Source organism: Hevea brasiliensis, chromosome 2 (genome assembly GCF_030052815.1).
Source record: "Hevea brasiliensis isolate MT/VB/25A 57/8 chromosome 2, ASM3005281v1, whole genome shotgun sequence".
Lineage (NCBI taxonomy): Eukaryota > Viridiplantae > Streptophyta > Magnoliopsida > Malpighiales > Euphorbiaceae > Hevea > Hevea brasiliensis.
Window position 1 is genome coordinate 94,219,238 of NC_079494.1, and position 21,031 is coordinate 94,240,268.

Sequence of the window (21,031 nt, forward strand, 5' to 3'; positions counted from 1 at the left end):
CAAGCAATACAAGTACTTCTTGATCAGAGATACAGAATGTACCGGCTACAACATCAGAAGTCTCAGTCTCTTCTCACTGTCTCATTGAATAAACCCTGACTGAAGCACTCCCTTGTGCCGACTGACCAACTGTGCCTTGACTGCTTGAAGCAGTGCCTCTACCTCTGCCTCTTCCTCTGCCAACAGACTGTGAACCTCTGGGAGTAGGACTCTGAATAGATCCCTCGGCAATAGTAGGAGTTGGACCATATCTCGGAGCACTAGTACAGTTTTTAGCTATATGGCCCTTGCTTCCGCAGTTAAAACAGGCTCCAGTGGCCCAATAGCATTCCCCCCCATGAATCTTGCCACAAGTCTCACAGGGGCCGGCAGAATGTGAACCTCTGCTCGACTGCTGACCAGACCTAGGGGGTCTTTGTCCAGAAAATCTGCCCCTACCAAATCTACCACCTCGATCCCTACTGGGTCCATTAAATTTCTTCTTCTTTCCAGAGGTAGTACCAGAACTTGGCTATACTGACTTTTCCCCCTTGTCTTTTTCTGATTTCTCAGCTTTCTCTGATTTTTCTTTCACTGGGGTTGCTTCTAATTCTATTCTTTCCAATTCAAATGCTTGAGACATGAGCTCTGAGAAGTTGCTGTGTCGAAATCCCACAACTTGCATCTTTATGCTGGGTGTCGCAAGGTGTTTTGCGGTCGCCTGAACGAACCCTCACCGAAGTGGAAAAGAATGAGGAGTCGCCACTTTAGTTTTGAGGGAAACTAAAGAAAACCATTTGTTAAGATAAATTGAAATAAAACCACTTCAAAACAGAGATTCTAAGTTCGGGGTCCGTAAACGGGTGGGGAAGGTTTTAGGCACCCCACCTCGTCCCTTAATTAGGGTAAGTAGATTTAACTTCGCACTCTTTATAAATTAGTTAGGAGGACTTGAATGGAAATGTTAATCCTTTTGACAAAAGGAATATTTGATTTTTCACTAATTCGGATTACCCAGATACAAAAGTAAATGAGACAACCTTAGTGAGTTACTGTTGTATGTTAGTTTTGTTTGAAGGGCTATTTTATTAGAATCCAATTTTTGAAATTGGATGAGAACTCTCCTCCGATCTCTTTTAAATATTTATTTAAATTTTAGATTGAGAACCGGATAAGAACTCTCCTCCGATCTCTTTTAATATTCATTTAAATTTTAGGTTGAGAACCGAATAAAAACTCTCCTCCGATCTCTTTTAATATTTATTAAAATTTTTAAGCTTGAGAACCGGATAAGAACCCTCCTCCGATCTCTTTTAATATTTATTAAAATTTTTAAGCTTGAGAACCGGATAAGAACCCTCCTCCGATCTCTTTTAAAATATTTATTAAAATTTTTAAGCTTGAGAACCGGATAAGAACCCTCATCCGATCTCTTTTAATATTTATTAAAATTTTTAAGCTTGAGAACCGGATAAGAACCCTCCTCCGATCTCTTTTAAAATATTTATTAAAATTTTTAAACTTGAGAACCGGATAAGAACCCTCCTTCGATCTCTTTTAATATTTATTAAAATTTTTAAGCTTGAGAACCGGATAAGAACCCTCCTCCGATCTCTTTTAATATTTATTAAAATTTTTAAGCTTGAGAACCGGATAAGAACTTCTCCTCCGACCTCTTTTAATTAAATGGTAGTCGGATAAGGATTTTTCGATCTCTCTAAATTTTACCTATCGAGAGGGCCTAAGGCTAAGGGTTCTGACGTTCAAAGGTGTCGAAGTCTGCAAGACTTCTTTAACTTATTGGTACCTTAGGACTGGGCAGGGGATGCCAAATCGAATCCTCTGACCTTCCTATATGGTCGCTTCACCAGCATTTTTTGGTAGCCGATCTATTCCATTTAGTTATCCAGGGTTTGGTTTTACTCTGTCTTATGACATCTTGCCCTATGACCTACTGAGTCATTCTAGTGACTCAGCTTTACCATTTTCCAGGCTTATTATTCAGACCTTTCATTATTTCAAAAGGACTCTTAAGTTGTTGTTACCCACATCTCATCCAACCACTTATGTATCGCTTGGAACTAGATGACTTACGCTCAGAAATGATAAAGATTAACAAAGGCATCGGCACGGGAATAAACTAGAGCATAACCTTTCTCTGTATCTTTCTAGCGTGATATGAACTTAAAGAAAATAACATACGTAAAGAAAGAAGAATGGAAATGCATAAAACAAGAACTAAACTTAATAAAATGGCAACATGAATACTGACCTGTAAGGAGTCGATTCTAGTGAACTAACCGAGAATCACAAAACGCAATAAGATTGCAAGTTGATAGCCGGGAGACTAAGGTTCGCCTTGGAACAAAGAGTGCTTCACTAAATGCAATCGAGTCAGAATTATACCCGAGTTTAAATGAGATTGAGCATGGGCGATGAAAGTGAAAATAAAGATAACAAGGAACTGAAAAAAAATGTGAACGCTACGGGATAATGAACGAGCTGAAAATGGAGAGTTTCAGTGTTCAAAATCTTTTAAGAAAACACTTCAGAAAACTGGTTCCAAAAGTTCTTCTTATGAAAGCAGAGTAACGATCTGAATTAAATTTCAGAGTTCTTCCGCTATAGTAACTTCCTCCTTTTTTGTCCGTCCTTTAAACAGTTTTTCATGCAGGTATTTATAGGGACCGGGTGTTCCCCTTGAAGGGTCAGGATCTATCTTGAGGGAGATGGAGGGTCAAGATTTCAAAGGACATAATCCTAAGCTCAAGAATTAAAGAGAATCAGAATAGACGGCCGAGATCTACTTCAGAATATTTGTCTTTTTCCTCCTCTAATTTGACGGTCCCAAATTCTCTTGTCCGGGGCGATCCAAGGGCTAGAAGTGAAAGGCACTGGTTTTGTCGTCTTCCTCTTTGATCCAAGGGCCTTGGGCTCGTCCTTACAAGTTGGATCAACGGTGGAGATTGGGAGGTACAGCGCTGTCATGACATATTCTGGCACCTGTCAGTAATGCGGGCGATTCTGGGGCGTGCGGTTGAGATTTTACCTGCAACGCTTTAACTACCTCGGCTCTGATCATGGCGACGGTGGTAGGCGCCTTATTCTTTTTGTTTTCTGCTCTCTCTTCCTTTCCGATTTCTTAACATGATCCTTCTCCGATCTTTCATACCGGTCTCCCCTCTTCCGATCTCTATTATTCCAATATTTCCCTTAATCAGGCCCGGTCCGGTCAAAGCATTAATTCCCCTCGATTCCCGAAGTGTCCGCTTCGTTTTCTGCTTAGCAATAAATGCCCGATTTTCCCCTATATATACCCCTGACAGAAGAGACTTTCCTTATTCGATTTTTCTCTCTTCCTTCTTACTTCCCTGTTCTAGCTGCTCCGGCAGTAGTTCCGGCCATGATTGTGGCTGTTGATCCCTTCCCGATGGACCTCTTTATTCCCCGACTGAAAATTTACGACCCCGGTGATCGAATAATCGTGATAACTTTATCTAATGATGGTGAGAAAACTGGACCAATTAACCGATCTGGATCGCGGACCTCGATCGTGCCGATCTCGAGTCGATCGACCGGTATAATCGACGAACCGATTTCGGCCGAGAAGACTGCTAATGTTCCGCCAACCCTTGGCGGTTGCTCTTCCAAGTTTATTTGGCTTCTCACCACATTGGGTGTTCCGACAGCGGCTTTTCTCCACATTGGGTGTTCCAACAGTGGCTCGGTTCCGGTCGATGACATCCTTTGGATCAGTCACAATGTGGGCTTTGACATAGGCCCTTTAGATGGGATGTTCCACCGGTCTCTGAGATCGCCCAAATGATGTATTTTATTTTTAATGTAGTCCGATCTCTAGAGATCACCGAAATGATGTAATCCAATTTTAGTATAATCCGATCCTTAGAGATCGCCCAAATGATGTAATCCGATCTTTTGGAAATAAAGATTTTATTTTGTCGATTATCATCTTATTATTATTGCATTAATTATTTTCCGATCTTTTATGTGATTATCCGATTTGATTCTTCATTTGAATGACACTTATCCGATCCGTAACTCAAAACACCTTGATCTGCCGCTCTATAATTAACCGATCTCTTCATGGAATCTTGGGAATATTCGTGAGACGTGTCAGAATAGCTGGCGAGTCCCACTATCTGATGCACCACCTGGAACATCGTGAGCATTAAATGCTCGGACGAGTATAAATAGGGGTGGGGGTTAGCCATTTGCTCTCTTGTGTCATTTTCAGTTTCTCGCGAACAACTTCAAAATTCTCTCGTTTTCTCAAGCTCTTCCGACGCCGATCAAGCTCCGGTAAGGGTTTTGATCATTCTTTTAGTTTAAATTCTTTATTTCCTTTGAAAATGAGCGGCGCCGAAGGTCAGAGAGTGGCGAGCCCTCCTTCCATCCAGTTCTCGTGGTCATCTGATGAAGTAGAGGTGGTCGGGCCAAGCGCGCGACCTGAACCTCCTAGAGTCTCTGTTCCAGCTCGGGAACAAGTGACATCATCAAGGCATGCGCCTTCTTCAGGGAAAGAGAATCTTCCTATGGACGAGCTGCCATCGGTCCTTCAAGAAACCGATCTGCAGTCATTCAGCCAGGAGTACAACATTGAGCCCAATTCATATGAACTTATCCGATGTCACGGCGATCTCCAGGCCGATCATTTCTTCGAAGAGAACGACATGATTATGGTATACGAAGAACAGTTGAAAGCCGAGCTGCGGTTCCCTCTTGACGACTTCTTTAAGGAAGTCTTAAAATTTTTCCAAGTGTGCATAGCTCAAGTTCACCCGAACTCGTGGCGGATCTTAGTAGCCTTCCGAGGCCTCTGCCGAGCTAAGGGATTCCGTCCTACGCCTAAAGTATTCACCGAATTGCATAGGTTAACTCGTCGAAAGGACGATGAGTACTGGTTTTTCCAGGCGAAGCCACATTGCGGGCTCTTCATCGATCTGCCCTCCTCCCTGAAAAACTGGAAGAACCGCTTCTTCATTCTAAGGAGCAAAATTCCGAACGGCTTTGAGGGTTTCCCTCGTAGCTGGCTACACTAAGGCCCCTTAATTCTGAAGCGTCTCGTGTTGAATAGGGAAGAGGGCGCAATGGTGATGGAGTTGAAGGAGCAGGCATCCAGAGAGAAGTTCTCTTGCTTGGATGCAGTGACCACCGAGCTGCACCATTGGACTATGGAATTGATTACCGGCAAAGATCGCGGGCTTCAGCTCTCTGACCTCGGCATCAGTATTTTCTACATCTCAGATCTCAGGACCTTAGCGATCTCACTGACCTCTTCTTTGTGCAGGTATGGCAAGCGGCGAAGCCTCCAAGGAGGCGGAGGCGAAGAGGAGATCTCCCGGAAGGTACGGGAGATGAAGCGGGCCGAGGAGATGCAGACACCACGTCATAAGCCCGAGGAAATACGAGAAGGCCCGTCTCAACCTTCAGGACCGCCGATCATAGAAATGGTCCGATCTCCCCCTCACCAGGAGGAGCCGCCTCCTCCTCCTCCAGTTACTTCGGGCGCGGAAGGGGGTCCTTCCCAACAACAGGTGAGGCCCCTTTCCCACGGAGCTCAAGTTCTGATCCACTCGCTGGAGAAGAACCGGACTGTTCGGGAGAACCCAGGTTTTGCTAAGGTATTGGGGTCCTCCATCTGCCTTCGGGAGGATCGGGACAGGCTGTCTCCGGATAGCCTTGATGATATCTTGACCAGATCTATGAGCCTGAACGTTGAGTGTCTGGTGAACCAGCACATGGTCCGGGAGAAGGCGCATCGCCTGGGTAAAGAGGTCGAGAGGATAGGGCATGAAGCAGCTTCCCTCCGATCCCAACTATCATCCGCTCGGGACTACATATCTCAACTCGAGGGGCGATCGAAGTATTATGAGGACAAGCTGGCCGAGCAAGCTCATGTTCTGGCTGAGCGGGATCATGCTCTTGAAGAAGTGCAAGCGCTCCGGGCCGATGAAGCTGCTCAACTTGCTCACCTTGCTGAGGAGCTCAAGGCGAAAGAGGAAGAGATGGTGACTGGAGTGGCCGGCGCTTATGTAAATGCCCACAGAGATCTCCTGGCTGAGCTCAAGAAGCGTTACCCTGAGGAGGACTTCTCCTGGATAGCCAACCTAGCTCCCGAGGATGAAGGCAAGGAGAGTGAGGAGGCTGAGGGTGAGGGGGGAGACGGACAAAATGTAGATCAGGCTGGGGGTGATCCTCCAGCTGAATAACTTGTACAAATTTTTGAAATGAAATGAAATGGATTACCTCTTTTGTTCGATGAATGGTTGTGATCGGAAAATTTCTAAATTATTTAAACACTTGATTATCTGAGTATGTTGAAATAACTGAAAGTGATTATTAACCTAAGTGTGAGTGATCAGAAAACACAATGAGCATGAGATCGGTAGGGAACCAACGCTAAACGGGACTTGATTAAAATTAGAAATTTGGCTTGAACATTTAAGATCGGGATCATCATTAAACCGGAACAAAACCTTTGATTATTCTTAAACTTTTGAAAGGGAGATCGGCAACAAAAATGGTAACAAAGATCTAGTGTCAGTTCAATTTCGTTTGTCAACAGAGATCAGGAATATACTTGACTAGTTAGGAGATTCGACAATGGGTTTGAGAGATCGGTGAGTGATTTAATAGACCGGTAAGTCTTTGACTGATGTGAGGACTTAGCATTGATTCAATTCCTTGTGAGGAGAGATCGGAAATGTGGCTAGCTGTCAAAGGGAGACTTAGTACTGGGGATCGGTTTCAAAGTTTATTAATTCTGGGGATCGGCCAAAATATGGTGTCGACACTGGGCTTCAAACCCGTCTCAAATCTCTTGCATCTTGCCTTGCTGATGGAAAGGAGACTCCCAGCATAATGACTCAAGCGGGAGAACTCCCTCTCATACTCTGCCACTGATCTATTCCTTTGTTTCAAACTCAAAAATTCTTGCAGTTTCTGGTCAACATATGCATCTAGGATGTATTTCTGGCTAAACTCTCTGATGAAGTCATCCCAGGTTAGCACTGGTGGTTCAGCTAAGCTGTGGGGGATGGTCTTCCACTAATCATATGCATCCCCTTGCAGTAACGACATAGAATACTCAAACTTCAGCTCATCTTGGCAGTGCAGCTTCTTAAATACTCTGTCCATTCTTTTAAGCCATTGCTCTGCCTCTAAAGGGTCCACTGTACCCTTAAATTCTGTAGCCCCATACCTCAAAAATTTATCATATTGCCTGGCTGGAGGCAGTGGTTGTGCCATAGGTGGTTGGGGTGGAGCTTGAGCAGGCATACCCCCGGCCATTTGTTGAAACATCGCGACCATCTCATGCGAGAAACCGTGACATTTGTGGGTGGTGCTCGACCATGACATTCGGTAAAGCTGGGGCTTCCCCTTGTGCCTCAGCTTCAACAGACTGCTCAACTGAGCGATCCCCTTCCTCCATTTCAGTTTAAAGTAGGGTATCTCCTGAACAAGTAACACATGGAGATTCCCTCTGTTAATTCATATTTATGACGTAATGTACTGTATGTAACAAAAATGGACATTGAGCAGTTGTATTTAACAAAGAAAAGACACAAATTCTCAAGTTAAAACATACTTCAAAAAAATTTTGCTATGATACCACTAAAACATGTTACACCTTACCCCTCTGTAAGGCATAACATGATCTCGTAGAATACCTAATGAACTACCGAACTTCACCTACCGATAACTCATTAAGTATCCTACAAGGGATTTTAAAACAATTTTCTTATTTTTGGTAAGTAGTGAGCATTTTCTAATACGTATTTAAAACATTTAGTTAAAATTAAAACTAGTTAATAATTTTGGTCCATTTTAGTTTTTCGCAAATTTTATAAAAGTTTTGATAGAGTTTTGTCTGTATTTTGAGAAACCAATTCTTCAAATACCTGTAAAAAGCACTTCTAAAAAATCTTTCTCAACAACTACTTTAATTTCACAATCAAACTCAATTTATTTCAACAACTCCACAATCATTTCAATCAATTTCTCAAGTTCAAAATTCAATAATCCTCAAAATACTAGCAATACATTTCATTCAAATTAAATAAAATAGTTCCACTCATATTTCATTAGAGACAAAACAATTTATATACACATCATTACAAAATTTACATCAAAAGAAGTTCAAACTAAATTTTTATTACAAACTTCATACAAACTTTGTACAAGCTGCTCAAGACCCATTTACATGTCCATATATTTATATGCAATACATACATCAAAAGAAATATTTACGATTAGGGTATAAATTATACCCGGTGACTTCAAGCTGATAGCTCCTCACACCTCAGCAGCTCAGTCTGCTGCTCCTCTAGTCTCTGTATCTGCGACAGCAATAGAAGCTATCGCTGAGTACTAGGACTCAGTGGTGCACAACATACTAAAATAATCTTTATGCAGGACTTAAATCACATTTATTCGAAAATTTAACTGAACATGAGAATTAAATACAAATCATGCATTATGAGATTTTAATCCCAAACAATTTCATTTTGAAGTATCAAATCACATTTCATAAAACCCACAGTTAGATCATGCAATTCGAAACAAATAGAATCTCAATAGCCAGAGGCTAAAGAGAAATCACATCATAAGGCTAGCTAGCTCAAATATATGGATATCCATTCACATCCTCTTCTACTGGCACACCTCAACACTTCTCTAGAGAAGGAATCAAAATTCAAAACTAATTACCCCCACTAGTCATGCTAGTGAGGTGTTCAAATATATGGTCATGACACTGTGGTTTCAAAACTTATCTTAACAATTTGCTAAACATTGTCATTTCAAATATACACAATAACTTTCAACAATTTAAGTCAAAACATCATAACTAATGTCACAAATAAATTTTTAACAATTCAAAGCAAATGTAAAATACATATTTCATTCACTTTATCAATACATTTTAAAGCATAGTGATGTTGTGCACAAACCTCAAGCGAGTCGCCTGTTGGCCTCGACTCGGTTCCTCGGGTTCTTTTTCGGTATTCTTTTCAACTAAAACACACAATTTTACAATGTTTCAGTACTAAAACTTAAAATAAATCCAAAATAAATTTAGCTTCACTTTTACCTAGCTCTAACGCGCTAAATTCGATATTCTTGAAATTTTGTGTTTTGAGTTACTATTCACTATACTATTCAAGTCAAATTATTGACTTTCTAAGGCTTAATAGGTATGGGAATTCCAACTTCATCCACATACCACATTTTGGTCACTAAACCTGTTGGTTTTGGTCATTTTCTCAAAACTTAGGTCTTTTAGGCAAAATTATCAAATTTTTAGTTTTGGTGTCCCTAATTGTACTGTTTCATTGGTCAGTTTACTATTGGAATTTGGCAAACCTTTCTTCATAGAAAATGTTCCCTATTGTCTGAAGTTTATTATCCTTTTTGAATCACCCCAATTGGAGTTTTGTAGCTCAAGTTATAAGGAAATTACGTTTACTGTTCATGCTGCAGAATTTTGTTCTAGCAGATTATTAATTCCAACTTCGTTCAGCAATATGATCAAGTTAGGTCCATAATTTGGTCTAACTTTCTTCATATGAAATGTTATACTATGCCTTAGGTTTCCATCGGTTTAAGAATCACCTAAATTGGAGTTTTCTAGAGAGAGTTATAGCCATTGAAACTTTACTGTTCAAATGGCAAATCTGCAGTCTATAGATTCAGTGACCCAACTTGGCTTAGTAATTTGATTGGGTTAATGGCATAATTTGGTTGGTGTTCTTCATGAAAGTTTTAGGTCTATATCTCATCTAACCACTGGTAAAATTTCAGGTCATTTTGACCTGCCCAGCTTGAGTTATGACCAAATGAACAAACACTATTCATTTGGTCAGGTTGTGCAGGGCAGCCTGCGATTTCTCAACTTTGGTCACTTTGTTCACTAGGTTTTAGTCACTTTTTGGGCTGGCTTCCTAAATGAAAATTGTGTCATTTAGTGCCTATTTTCATCCCAATAGGTCTCATATCCATTGGACTTGTAAAATTTCATTTTTGATCCTTCAAAGGAAATTTTGGTCATGCTGTCAGCACATGACCTTATCCAATCCGAATTGGCTTTTAATTCTAACACTTCTAACACACCTCATTTGGTCACAAATGACCATTTTTCACTTCACATTACGTCAAAGACACCATTTATAAGTTTTTCACATTTTTTGGTCTCTAAACCCTAATGTCCAAACCCTAATTTACTAACCTCATGCATTTACTTGATTCCATGCCTCTAACCATAGTCATTCAACTAACTAAGGTTTATATACCCAATTAAATCCATCAAACCATGCAAATATACTCCCATATACATGCTGGCTGAAAATCATTCATGGTCCCTCAATAAATTTTTATTTCATTTTAAGCATTTTTCTAAGTTAACTAAGTTATAAACACAAGTAATAAACTCATTTGCAACTTAAATCACTAACCTTTATGTAGCAACTTCTAACTCCCCTTTTCTCCAATTTTCTTTCTTCTTTTCTTCTTTCTTTGATGACCAATCTTCTTCTCAAGTTGCCTAGACAAGCTTTAACTATGGTGGCTTACTTTTCTATGGTGAAATCTTATAATATGCAAGCTCAAAATTGAGTTTTAATGGAGGTTTTGGTGTGGGAGAGGGAGAGTGACGTTTTCAAAGAAGACTTTTGTGTTTTATGGCTTATCTAGTTGTCTTAAGTGTGGTTCTAATCCCCTTAATTGTCCAGATCAACACCGGTCACCGGAACAGTGAAATATACCAGGCTATACAAATAGGGGTGTTACAATTCTCCCACCCTTAAAATAAATTTCGTCTCTAAATTTTACCTGGTATTAATCTCTGAACAGTTGTGGGTGTTGTCTCCTCATGTCCTCCTCTCGTTCCCAAGTAGCCTCCTGGCCCGAATGATGGTTCCACAGCACTTTTACCAATGGTATCTGCGTATTCCGTAGCTGCTTCACCTCATAAGCCAAAATCTCTATGGGTTCTTCTTCATATGTGAGGTCTGGATTCACTTCAATTTCCTCTACTGGTAGTACATGAGATGGGTCTGATCGATACCTCCTCAACATAGACACATGAAAGACATTATGTATCTTCTCCAACTCTGGAGGTAGTGCCAAACGATACGCCAAAGGACCCACTCTTTCCAGAACCTCATATGGCCCAATGAAACGAGGACTTAGTTTTCCCTTTCTGCCGAATCTCATAATCCTCTTCCATGGGGAAACCTTGAGGAATACTTTCTCACCCACTGCATACTCAATATCCCTTCTCTTCAGATCAATGTAGGACTTCTGATGGTCTGATGCAGTCTTAAGTCGATCTCTGATCACCCTGATCTTTTCCTCAGTTTGCTGAACAATTTCGGGTCCAATTATCTTTCTTTCACCCACGTCATCCCAACACAACGGGGTTCTACATTTTCTGCCATACAAAGCTTCATATGGAGGCATTCCAATGCTTGATTGGTAGCTGTTGTTGTAAGCAAACTCAATAAAAGGCAAGTGTGTATCCCAACTGCCCTCAAACTCAATCACACAAGCCTGTAGCATGTCCTCCAAGATCTGAATTAGCCTCTCAGACTGGCCATCTGTTTGTGAGTGGAATGCAGTACTAAAGTTCAATCTAGTTCCTAGGGCTCTCTGAAGACTACCCCAGAATCTAGAAGTGAACCTAGGATCTCTGTCTGATACGATGGATACTGGCACTCCATGCAGTGTCACAATCTCATCAATGTACAACTTGGCCAATCTTTCTAAACTGTAGTCCATCCGGACTGGCAGAAAATGAGCAGACTTGGTTAGTCTGTCAACAATGACCCATACTGCATCATGACTCTTCTGTGTCCTCGGAAGTCCCATTACAAAATCCATTGTTATTCTTTCCCATTTCCATTCTGGTACTGGCAGTGGATGTAACAACCCAGTGGGTACTTGATGCTCTGCCTTCACTTGCTGACAAGTTAGGCATTTGGATACAAACTTTGCCACATTCCTTTTCATACCCATCCACCAGTAATGCTCCTTTAGCCCCCTATACATTTTTGTGCCACCAAGGTGCATGGCAAAAGGAGACTCATGTGCTTCCTTCAAAATGACCTGCCTCAAATTAACATCATTAAGAGCACACATTATGCCCTGGTGTAGCAATAGACCATCATCTCTAATTGAGAATTCTGGTTTCTTGCCCTGTCGGACTTCTTCCATCGACCGATGCTTCGATCATTACGGCGACCATTCTAATTTGATCAATCAACACTGGCTGTACATGCCATGCAACTACTGTCTGCCCATCATTATTAATCTCTAAGCTGGCATGTAATGATCTCAACTCATGTACCAAAGACAAAGGAGTAACTCGTAGACTTGCCATAGTTTTGCGACTTAAGGCGTCAGCCACAACATTAGCTTTCCCTGGCTGATAGTCTATCAGACAGTCATAGTCTTTTATCAACTCTAACCATCTCCTCTGTCTCAAATTCAACTCTTTCTGGATGCCCAAATACTTTAAACTCTTATGATCTGTGTAGATGTAACACTTTTCCCCATACAAATAATGTCTCCAGATCTTAAGAGTAAACACTATAGCTGCAAGCTCCAAGTCATGTGTCGGATAATTCCTCTCATGTGGTTTTAGCTGGCGTGATGCATAGGTAATGACATTTCGATCTTGCATCAATACACAGCCTAACCCATTGTGAGAAGCATCACTATAAACTGTATATTCTTTACCCAGTGTAGGTAAAGTCAGGACTGGAGCTTCAGTTAAACATCTTTTCAATTCATCAAAACTCTGTTGGCATTTTTCCGTCCACTGAAATTTTACATCTTTTCTAAGCAGCTTGGTCAATGGAGATGCCAACATGGAGAATCCCTTCACAAATCTACGGTAGTATCCAGCTAAACCCAGAAAACTACGAATTTCAGTGACATTTCTGGGTGGCCTCCAATTAAGGACAGCTTCAATCTTACTTGGATCTACCTTGATGCCCTCTTCTAATACTACATGCCCCAAGAAAGATATTTCTTTCAGTCAAAATTCACACTTTGACAATTTGGCATATAGCTGTTTCTCCCTCAAAGTCTGCAGTACAATCCGCAGATGTCTATCATGCTCTTCTGTATTCCTCGAATAGACCAATATATCATCTAGGAATACCACAACAAACTGGTCGAGGTATGGTCTGAAGATAGTATTCATCAGATCCATAAAAGCAGCTGGAGCATTAGTTAACCCGAATGGCATAACCAAAAACTCATAATGGCCATAACGGGTTCTGAAGGCAGTTTTAGGAATACTCTGCTCTTGTACTTTCAGCTGATAATAACCTGATCTCAGGTCAATTTTGGAGAACACATCTACACCCCTCAACTGATCAAACAAGTCATCAATGCGGGGCAATGGATACCTATTCTTTATTATCACCTTATTCAACTGCCGATAGTTAATGCATAACCGGAGAGTGCCATCCTTCTTCTTTACAAACAATACTGGCACTCCTTAAGGTGCTAGGGCGGATGAAGCCCTTGTCAAGCAACTCTTGCAACTGTACTTTCAATTCTTTTAGTTCTGCTGGTGCCATTCTGTACGGCGTTATGGAGATTGGGTCCACACCAGGCATAACATCAATTTCAAACTGCACCTCTCTTTCTGGAGGTAATCCTGGCAATTCATCAGGAAATACATCCGGAAAGTCACATACAGTAGGGATGTCCTTCAGTGCTGGACTCCCCACTTGGGTGTCTATCACATGTGCCAAGTATGCTTCACACCCCTTTCCGATCATCCTTCTAGCTAGTGCAGCCGAAATGATGTTTGAGGGCAGTAAATGCCTCTCCCCATGTATTACCACATCACCGTACAAAGGGAGACCAAAAGTGACTATCTTCAGTCTACAGTCAATCATGGCGTGATGCCTGGCTAACCAATCCATGCCCAAGAAGATATCATACTCTCTGAAGGGCATTTCAATCAAGTCTGACAGGAAAACATGTCCTTGGATCACCAAAAGACAGTCCCTATAAATTCTGTTGACCAGGACCTCTTGTCCTAACGGACTAGTTACTAGCACTTCAAAACCCATTTGCACACATGGAACAGCAAGTGAACTGACTATGCTAGCATTAACATATGAATGGGTCGAACCCGGATCAAGCAATACAAATACTTCTTGATCAGAGATAGAGAATGTACCGGCTACAACATCAGAAGTCTCAGCCTCTTCTCGCTGTCTCATTGAATAAACCCTGACTGAAACACTCCCTTGTGCCGACTGACCAACTGTGCCTTGACTACCTGAAGCAGTGCCTCTACCTCTGCCTCTTCCTCTGCCAACAGACTGTGAACCTCTGGGAGTAGGACTCTGAATAGATCCCTCGGCAGTAGTAGGAGTTGGACCATATCTCGGAGCACTAGTACAGTCTTTAGCTATATGGCCCTTGCTTCCGCAGTTAAAACAGGCTCCAGTGGCCCAATAGCATTCCCCCCCATGAATCTTGCCACAAGTCTCACAGGGGCAGGCAGAATGTGAACCTCTGCTCGACTGCTGACCAGACCTAGGGGGTCTTTGTCCAAAAAATCTGCCCCTACCAAATCTACCACCTCGACCCCAGCTGGGTCCACTAAATTTCTTCTTCTTTCCAGAGGTAGTACCAGAACTTGGCTCTACTGACTTTTCCCCCTTGTCTTTTTCTGATTTCTCAGCTTTCTCTGATTTTTCTTTCACTGGGGTTGCTTCTAATTCTATTCTTTCCAATTCAAGTGCTTGAGACATGAGCTCTGAGAAGTTGCTGTATCGAAATCCCACAACTTGCATCTTTATGCTGGGCTTCAAACCCGTCTCAAATCTCTTGCATCTTGCCTTGCTAATGGAAAGGAGACTCCCAGCATAATGACTCAAGCGGGAGAACTCCCTCTCATACTCTGCCACTGATCTATTCCTTTGTTTCAAACTAAAAAATTCTTGCAGTTTCTGATCAACATATGCATCTAGGATGTATTTCTGTCTAAACTCTCTGATGAAGTCATCCCAGGTCAGCACTGGTGGTTCACCTAAGCTGTGGGGGATGGTCTTCCACCAATCATATGCATCCCCTTGCAGTAACGACATAGAATACTCAAACTTCAGCTCATCTTGGCAGTGCATGTGACGGCCCGAGGTACTTGATACCCAGTGCCAGTTTACCCGTTTATCCAGTCCAGTCGTCTAGTGTAGGTTACTTGGGCAACCAAATGAATGAAAGGGGACAAAGTTAATGATACACAAATTCAAAACAAATAAAACATATACATTCAATACATATTTATTTCTTGCTATTTCTTTTATTTTATTATTGCACCACTAAGCATTATTGCTTAGCGCGTTGCTTTTGCCATGCATAGGTTCTGGAGATACAGATCATGAGCCCAGTAGACCGCAGACTGGGTGAGTCCATCCTGTAGTTCTGCACAGTGTCCGTGTCACCTCAACTTCTGCAGTGCATTGGTAGGGCACTAGGTGTCATTTTGTCATTTTGTAACTAAATTTTTACTTTCTCATATGTATTTAGAATTATGTAATGTATTTGGATGTTCATGTAAATTATGAAAATTGTATTTGTGAATGGAAAAGTAAATATCTATTTGTGAGTTATACTTGATTATCACATGTGATGGATGATTGAGAACTGAAATTGAGAAATGTTGTTGAGATTTTGATATTGGAGTTTAAGATGATGAGATATGAATATTGGAAGTGTTTTTTCACAGGTTCCGAAGAACTGTTTTCTCCATTTTTAGCCAGATCACTGGATTTTCTTTAAAATTTTCAGAACCTCAAATAAATAATAATTTTGATAAATGGATTAAATAAATTATATTTCATAACTAAATCCAAAACTATGACAACAATTAATTAAGGTAAAAATAGAGTGTCTAAGATAATCGTGTGTGACATTACTTACTCGGATATACTGTACACGGGTATGGGGTGTCACATTTAGTGGTATCAGAGCACGGTTTAGGCATTTCTGGGCCTAGATTGAGTCCATACCATGCATTGCATTTGTAAGAGTCGAGGTGACACTAATGCAGATCTGTTTGTCTTTCTTATTTTGAATAGGATATGGACCCTACATCACAGAGAGCAGTTGAGGAGGAAGTGGAGAGTCATGCTCCACCTACAGCAGCTGAGACTGGGGGTATGGGAGAACTCGCTCACAAAGACAAGCAGAGCTGCTCAGCCTCCACAGAGCCATGTTTCATCAAATGGCCGAATTCTTTAAACAAATGGTCGGGTAATGCCACCACCACCACCACCTCCACAACCAAATCACACTGAAAGATTGAGAAAGTTTGGAGCAGTGGACTTTTTTGGCAAGAGAGAAGATGATTCTCATTGGTAGAAAATTGGTTGAATGCAGAGCAGAGTTCTAAAACAACTCCATTGCACTCGAGCAAAATCTAGAAGTCTGATTCTGCTTTGCAAGACGACGCATATGAATGGTGGGATCTGTGTCCAGTGAAGTACTGATCGAAATAGTAACTTAGGACTTCTTCCTCTCCGAATTTAAGAAGAAATATGTGGGTAGTGTATACCGAAGAGAGAAGAAGAGAGTTCATTAACTGAGGCAGACAATGTCGATGGGCGAGTATGAGAAGGAATTCGTAAGATTGAGCTGCTATGGAAGGGAGATAGTCCCTAATGAGGCTGAAATGTGTAAGAGATTTGAAGAGGGATTAAATGACAACATAAAGATCCAGATCACCGCCTTGGGAATCACTGACTTCACCAAGTTAGTGGAAGCTGCATTAAAAGTGGAGAAAGTAAGAATCAGTGAGCAGACTAGAAGGGAAAGACAGCAGAAGAGGGGCCCAGGTCAGTCTAGTTCATCTCCTGCATTTGGGAAGAAGTTCAAGGGTCGACCTGCATAGAGTTCAGGTCACCCACAAGGTCAGGGTTAGTCTCAGGGGCCCAAGCCACAGTTTACCCCTAGGAGAGGTCAGTCCACACCATCAGTGGGCAGCTCTCCAGGGATGGGGTTCAGGGGACCAGCCCCAGCATCTTCAGCATGTCCACACTATTTGAAATGGCATAAGGGGGAGTGTTGGAGAGTGGCTGGTGCCTGCTTAAGGTGTGGGTCAACAGAGCATCAGTTGAAGAACTGTCCACGCAGAACTACTATAGTTGCTACAACACAAGCAGACAGACCTGCTCCTGCACCACAAAGGGGTAGAAAATCTGGCAAATCTGAGGCAGTGGGACCATCACAGAGGCCTGCATCTGAGCCATCAGAGAGGCCAGATAATAGACCACCTGCCAGAGCTTATGCCCTGAGAGCTCAGGAGGAGCAAGATGCCCCGGACGTCATCAGGGGTACGTTCTCCCTCTACAATACATCTGTGCATGCATTGGTGGATCCAGGATCCACTCATTCATACATCTGCATCAACCTACCCGTAGAAAGGGGGATACTAGTAGGGGAGAGTGACCAAGACATTCTGGTCACTAATCCATTGGGCCACAGTGTAGTGGTGAACAAAGTATACAAGGGTTACCCGTTAAGGATTCAGGGGTATGAATTCTTGGCAGACCTAATTGAGTTGCCCTTCCACGAGTTTGACGTGATTTTGGGAATGGACTGGTTGTCACGTCATCAGGCAATAGTTGATTGCAAATTGAAGATAATTTCTCTGAAAACTTCTGAGGGTAATGAGATCACAGTTGTGGGGGAAAGGATAGATTTTTTTGTCTAATGTCATCTCAGCCACAGTTGCAAGACGAATGATGAGAAAAGGCTGCGAAGCCTACCTAGCACATGTGGTCGATACTAGGCAGGCTAAGTCAAACCTGAGTGATATACCCACAGTAAGAGACTTCCCAGAGGTATTTCCTGAAGAGTTACCTGGTTTGCCACCAGAAAGGGAAGTTGAATTTGCTATTGAGACATCGCCGGCACAAAGACCCATTTCCATTGCTCCTTATAGGATGGCACCCACTGAATTGAGGGAGTTGAAAACTCAGTTGCAAGAGTTGCTTGATAAGGGCTTTATACGCCCCAGTGTGTCACCATGGGGAGCTCCAGTGCTGTTTGTAGAGAAAAAGGATGGGACTTTGAGGCTATGTATCGATTACCGGCAGTTGAACAAAGTGACTGTGAAGAACAAATATCCGTTGCCTAGAATTGATGATCTGTTTGATCAGTTGAAGGGAGCAGGAGTATTTTCTAAGATTGATCTCAGATCAGGGTATCATCAGTTGAGGGTGAAGGATGCAGATGTGCCAAAGACTGCATTCAGGACCCGATATGGGCATTATGAGTTTCTAGTGATGCCCTTTGGCCTAACAAATGCACCAGTGGCATTCATGGACCTTATGAACCGTATCTTCCATCCACACTTAGATCGGTTCGTAGTGGTCTTTATTGATGATATTTTGGTGTATTCCAAGACCAGGGAAGAACATGATGAACATTTGAGGATTGTTCTGCAAACCCTAAGAGAAAAGAAGCTGTATGCTAAGTTGTCCAAGTGTGACTTTTGGTTGAATGAGATTGCATTCCTTGGACACATAGTGTCAGCTGATGGGATTAGAGTGGATCCCAAGAAAATAGAAGCAGTAATGGAATGGAAGCCTCCTAGAAATACAACTGAGGTCAGAAGCTTCTTGGGGCTAGTTGGGTATTACAGAAGATTTGTGAAGGGATTTTCCTTAATAGCTGCTCCAATGACCAAGTTGTTACACAAGAATGTCAGATTTGACTGGAATGACAAGTGTCGGACCAGTTTTGAGAAGTTGAAGGCTATGTTGATAGAGGCACCAGTGTTAACACAGCCAGTGTCAGGAAAGGACTTTGTGGTCTATAGTGATGCCTCTCATAATGGGTTAGGGTGTGTATTAATGCAAGAGGGGAAGGTGGTCGCTTATGCTTCCAGGCAGCTAAGGCCACATGAACAGAATTACCCTACCCATGATCTAGAGCTTGCAGCAATTATCTTCGTGATCGAAGATATGGAGGCATTACTTGTATGGTGAAAAGTGCTACATTTACACAGACCACAAAAGTCTGAAATATTTGCCAACTCAGAAGGAGCTCAACCTTAGACAGAGGCGATGGATTGAGTTCCTGAAGGACTATGATTGTGTGATTGACTATCATCCTGGGAAGGCAAATGTTGTTGCTGATGCTTTGAGCAGAAAATCCATGACAGCCTTGAGATCATTGAATGCCCGTCTATCTTTGGTTCGAGATGGAGCTATTTTGGCTGAGTTGCAAGTGAGGCCAAACCTGCTACAGCAGATTTTAAATGGGCAGAAGGTAGATGAGAAGCTAATGGCTATTATGAGCAAAATCTCAGAAGGAAAAGCAACTGACTATGGGGTGAAAGCAGATGGGTGTCTGTATTACAAAGGAAGACTGTGTGTACCAGATGATGGGGAATTGAAGGCCAGTATTCTAAAAGAGGCACACACCAGTGTATATGCTATGCACCCAGGAAGTACAAAGATGTATCATGATCTAAAACTTCAGTATTGGTGGCCTGGTATGAAGAAAGACATAGCTGACTTTGTGACTAAATGCTTGACATGTCAGCAAGTCAAGGCAGAACATCAAGTTCCATCAGGATTGCTACAGCCTATACGCATACCTGAATGGAAATGGGATCGGGTCACCATGGATTTTGTAAGTGGTCTACCTCTCACCCGGAAGAAACATGATGCAGTATGGGTGATAGTTGATAGATTGACTAAGTCAGCACACTTTCTCGCGATTAGACCGACTACTCACTGGAGAAGTTAGCAGAATTGTATATCAGTGAGATAGTTAGATAGCATGGAATTCCACTTTCCATCATATCAGATCGAGACCCAAGGTTTACATCGAGATTTTGGAAGAAGTTGCATGAGTCCTTGGGTCCACAACTCCACTTCAAAGATGCCTTTCCATCCTCAGACGGATGGGCAATCAGAAAGAGTAATCCAGGTAAACAATTGAACCAATTGAATTAATACAACTATTGAACTAAAATGATAACAATAACATGAAATATATGTTAGGTCCTTGAGGATATGCTGAGGAGTTGTGTCATTGAGTTTGAGGGAAGTTGGGATAGATACCTCCCACTGGTAGAATTTGCATACAATAATAGCTACCAAGCTAGCATCCAAATGGCCCCGTATGAAGTACTGTATGGGAGAAAATGTAGAACTCCAGTGTGCTGGACTGAATTGGGCGAAGATAAACTAGTAGGGCCAGACTTGGTGAAATAGACTGAGGAGAAAGTAAAACTAATCAAATCCAATCTGAAGGTTGCCTTAGACAGACAGAAATCTTATGCCGACCTGAAGAGAAAAGAAATAGAATATGCGGTTGGTGACAAAGTGTTCCTCAAAGTGTCACCATGGAAGAAAGTACTGAGATTTGGAAGAAAAAGTAAGTTAAGCCCTAGGTTCATTGGCCCATATGAAGTCATTGAACGTGTGGGTCCGGTGACCTATAAGCTAGCTTTTACCACCAGAGCTGGACAAGATCCACAGTGTGTTCCACGTGTCCATGCTCAGAAGATACCGCTCAGATCCTTCACATGTCATCTCCAGGGAAGAAATTGAAATACAACCAGATTTGATATATGAAGAAGAACCTCTACGGATCTTGGCGCGGGAAGTGAAAGAGTTGAGAAATAAGCAGATTCCACTGGTGAAAGTGCTTTGGAGGCACCACAACACCGAGGAGGCAACTTGGGAAAGTGAAGAGACGATGAGGCAACAGTTCCCTCAACTGTTTGCATCAGGTAAATTTCGAGGACGAAATTTAAATTAGAGGGGAAGAGTTGTAACACCCTCCCGGTAGCAACTCCGTACATTCTACTGTTCCGGTGACCAGTGTCGGTCCGGACAGTTAAAACGTCCGAAAAAATATTTAAACTAAAGTGAGGAACCATAATTAAGTCAAATATTAATTAGAAAAATTTAGGAAAAATTTTAGAAATAAAATACAACCAAGTTAAATGAGCCGGTGCCCAAGCGATGGGTAACCCAGAGGGAAGTTA